Source organism: Propithecus coquereli, unplaced genomic scaffold, assembly GCF_000956105.1.
Source record: "Propithecus coquereli isolate 6110/MARCELLA unplaced genomic scaffold, Pcoq_1.0 Scaffold766, whole genome shotgun sequence".
NCBI classification, from domain to species: Eukaryota; Metazoa; Chordata; class Mammalia; order Primates; family Indriidae; genus Propithecus; species Propithecus coquereli.
Genome location: NW_012153796.1, coordinates 293,899 through 298,693, shown reverse-complemented (window position 1 = coordinate 298,693; position 4,795 = coordinate 293,899).

Sequence of the window (4,795 nt, the reverse complement as noted above, 5' to 3'; positions counted from 1 at the left end):
GTGGCCTGGACATTCCCCTGAGGCAGTAAGCCCAGTGATTGCAGGGCTTAGCTAGTTTCCCATCTTTTGTGGATCACTGTCCTTTGTTGCCTGGTGTCCAGTATCTTGAAAAACATTATCTCATGTATTTTGTTCATTTTATTGGTTGTTTCAGGTGGGAGGATAAATCCAATTCCTGTTACTCCATCTTGTCTGGAAACAGAGATCAAGAAATCTCAACTTTTAGATTTTAGTCTCAACTGTTTAGATTTTGAACCTAAAACAGCAAAGGCATCTATGCAGGCAAGGAAACTTGGGGTGGGAAATGGAGACTGATCCAGCAGGACTGGTTCTCTTCTGGCTTTTTGTACCGCGAAGCTACCACCAGCTCGTGGCTCTGGCCTGCCACGGCACCAAATCTGGCCTTAGTCCCACCTGTCATCATGGCTCCAGTATTCTCACCTCCCCCGTCTAAATCCCTTGGTCTTGGGAGACATATGGAGTCCATTTGGCTCAGCCTGGGCTTGAGGGAAGAGCCAATTCTTTGAGAAGGAATGAAGTGGTCATGAATGGCATCATGCATTCCTTAAGTATTTTTTCAGTGCCTATTATTGGCCAGGTGCTGTTCTAGGTGCTAGGATTATAACAGTGACCAAAACAACCCTGCCTGTCCTCATCGAGTTTATATTCCAGCGCTAAATAATAGATATCTTTAGCACAACACAATATAGAATTGCCATGAGTTTCAATTTTGTTGAAAAAAAAAAATGAATGCACTTACTAGCAAAATTGTAACCCAAGCTAAGAGAAAAGACAGGCTGAATCACAAACATTGTTTACACTATGTAAATATAGACTCTACCAAAGTCACAGTTGAGTCTTCCTTAGGCCATTTACAGAAAACACAAAGCCCAGGGGAAAGTCTATACAGAGAAAAAGTAGGTTCTGGAGGCTGGAATTCAATGTTCTGTGGAGAAACAAAAGCTGCTACTTTGTCTGTTTGAGCCCACGAGACAATATATAATTGGAGGACCCCAGAGAGGATGCTTCAATGCACAAAGGGCTTCCCTCTCAGGCTGCCGCTGCTATTGCTTTAGTCACTTACCCTCGCTAGACCATAATCACTGCTCACTCTTAACCCCAGCTTCGGCCGCCCCAATTCTGGAGCCCAGCATGGGGCTGCAGTGGAAGGAACACTGGGTCAGAGAGATCTGGGTTTGAATCTTGATGCCGTCAATATCGAGCAGTGGGGCCTTCACCAAGTTTCTTCACCTTCCGGCCTCCTTTTTCCACCCCTGAAAATGCAAATACTGCTATTTACCATGCAAGGTCATTGAGAAGATTCACTGAGATCCTGTCTTATAAATATCAAGGAAGTAAGCACAGATCAGGAGATGTTACCTTGCATCATATTTTGTCTTAGCAAAGGCTGTTAATCAAGCGTACATTCATTGGGTTTTGCCAGCTCAGCATCCATTTCAGCTTCTCCGGAGAAAACAACCCAGATTCTTTTGGGGGAATTACTTGTTCTTGCTTGAATGCATTCTGGTGGTCTGATAAGGTAACCTGCCCCTCTCTAGCTAAGGAGATAGGTAGACACATGACCCAAGAGAGGTCGACTGGATGCTACTCCATGAGATTTGAATCTTAAGCAGAAGGACAGACAAATTGAAAGTATTTGCACGAACTATCGTTTGTCCCACCAGCATCACCCCGACCAGACTGCTTCTGCTGAGACTATTCATGTAACTCTTGCTTCCAGAGCCCTGGGTGCTTTGTTCTCTGTCCATTCCCAAGCCTGATTCTACAACCTCCCCTTCTTTCGGCATTACCCTTGCAAGTGAATTTCCTTTTGCTTAGGTTAGCCATAGTGAATTTCTGTTACTTACAGCTGGAGAGCTCTATCTGATCAGAAGAAGAAGAGGAGGAGGAGGAGGAGGAGGAAGAAGGGAGTAGGAAACACATTATGTATTTTATTTGGATTTAAATCAACTAGAGCCACCATTTTTTGCTTGCTTGGCCAGCAAGGGGAAGAATTAAGCAAAAAAAATCTCAAGTTTTTTTCCAAACTAACAGATGACCTTATGTAATTTGTATAGTGATGAGTCTTCCTAGTGACTTATTTCACTTACACACTTCATTCCCCATAACAAATGTGTCTCATAGATTACATGAGCAACCCAGTGTATTACCTGTTTCCCATGGGCAAGCCCCTGCTATCTCACCTGGAATCCTCAGCACCAGCAGGCACCAAATCCCCACATCTGGGACCCGAGATCTGCCTGATTAGCTGCACCTGGAAAGAATGGAGGGGCCCAGGCCCGCGTGGGGAGGGTGGATAGGAGGAGATGTCACAGAGGAGATAACACCGAATGTGATCTTAAAGGAAGAGTAGGACGTATGTAGATGAAGAAGGAGGGAAAAGTATGTGTGGCAGAGGGAATAATGTACACAAAGACTCAGAGAATGTGGAGGGCATGGAGAGAGAAGGTAAGCAAGGGTGGGGAGAGAGAAGATGAGCAAGGTTGGGGAAAAAAACAAAAAGAAGAGGGCCCTTCTGAAATGCAAGCCCTGCTGAGGTCAGTGTGCTTTATTCAGAGTTGTATGGGGTCTCCAGGTACCAGCAGACCTTACTGTGTTCATGAGGCACAGAAACTAGAAGCAGCAGCCCCACATGTGTTAGTGGCTCTAACTCGGAAGAGATGAAAAACTTCAAGGAGAGCCCAGTGCATGGCCAACCACCTCACAGACAGAATTCAGGGGGCCTTGGATAAAGCTTTCCTCTCCATGGCACCCCCAAGTCATCGTGGCCCCAATCTCTGACACCCCCCCCCCAAACTATCCATTCAACATCTCCACTGGCTCATCCTAGTTGTATCCTTTATTAAACTTACCATCTTCCTCCAAAACTCACTGCTCCTCTTGTGAGTCCTCTCTTGGTGAAAAACACCTTGTCACCCCCAGACACAACAGTGGAAGCCTAAGCATTACCTGATATGTTTCTTCCCCCTCTGGCCCCACATTCAAAGTTATACACTCCTGCCCATTCTTCTCCTGGGATTGGCAGAGACATCTGATCCCTTTGCCCCATTTCTACAACTACTGTTCTAATCCAGGTCTCAACGCTTCTCCCTTGAGTTACCACACGCAGCCTCCTCCCAGCCTCCCAGGGCATGTGCCAAGGACACAGTTGTCAGGCCATGCACTATGTGTCCCTAATTTTCAGAGCAACTTTGTAAAGTGAGATAAGCAGCATCTGTAATTGTCTCCTCTGTGTCTCCACCTGAGGTTACTGGATATGGTAGCAAATATTATACACCACTTGTCCCTTTCTTTAGGTTCTCTGACTTCTCTATATAGCTTTTTCATTAGGTCTTCAATTTCTTTGGACCTCGAACTATGGATCAATTCCAGCAAAAGGAATTCTCTGTGCAACTTTGCAAAAGAAACCCTCACAAATGCAAGTAAAGGAAGGATAAGAACTGGTGAGGCTGCACTTGGAGATGAAATCCTGAACGGTACAGCCTTTTGGAAAAAAAAATTAGGTAAAATTGGAAGCAGGAAACATTTTAAGAATAAAGCGGTTCCCAATTTAGAAGCCAAAAATAAGAGGCCTTAAGAGATTGGTCTGTAAAAGTCTCTCTGGGGCTGCGTGGGCTCAGGGTCTCCCCTGCGAAATGTGCTTTTAATTTCTCAAGACCGTCCGTGCCTAATGGTCATCACCAGGAAGGGTATTCAAATCAGCATCTATCATTCGTGGGAGGTTGATAAGCTGCCATTTTTCTTTGTTAGAAAGAGCAGGCTCTTCTCTCTGCTACGAAGGTAAATAAACTGATGAACTTGGCAGGTTCCTTATCTTCAAACAGTGCTTGCTCGTGCTTACAATCCGTCCCTGGCTGTAGAGGGCATTTCTTTTTTTGTTCTCCTACATCTTCCTCCCCCAGGTCACGTAGCTCTGGTGGCCGCCCATCACGGCCTCCACTCCCCTGACTGCGTGAGGCAGGCACAGGACCCACGGTACTGCGTTCAAACTCTCCCTCAGGCATCCGAAATTTCAGTGGAGACACTGGGGACAAGAGGGACAGAGCTGTCTTTTCAACAACAGTGTGACGAAACTGGATATATATATGCTGCAGAATGAAGTTAGACCCTCCTCACATACTATCTATAAAAATGCTCTTAAAATAGACTAAAGACCTAAATGGAAGAGCTAAAATTATAAAACATAAGGAGAAAGCTTCGTGGCATTGGATCTGGCAATGATTTCTTTGCTAAGACACTAAAAGCACAGGCAACAAAAGAAAAAAGAGAAATTAGACTTAATCAAAATTTAAAACTTTTGTGCATCAAAGGGCACTATCAACAGAGTGAAAAGGCAACTGATAGAAAGGGAGAAAATCTTTGCAAATCAAATACCTGATTAGGAATCAATATCCCAAATATGTAAAGAACTCCTACAACCGAACAACAAAAGCAAGAACAATTAAAAACTGGACAAAGGACTTGAAAAGACATTTCTCCAAAGAAGGTATACAAATGGCCAATAAGCACAGGAAAAGATGCTCGGTATCACAGTCATTAGGGAAATGCACACAAAACCGCAGCGAGATCCCACCTCACACTCATTAGATTGGCTACTATCAAAAAAGCAGAGAATAGGCCGGGCGCGGTGGCTCACACCTATAATCCTAGCACTCTGGGAGGCCAAGGCTGGTGGATCACTCAAGGTCAGGAGTTCGAGACCAGCCTGAGCAAGAGCGAGACCCCATCTCTACTAAAAAATAGAAAGAAATGATCTGGACAACTAAAAATATAT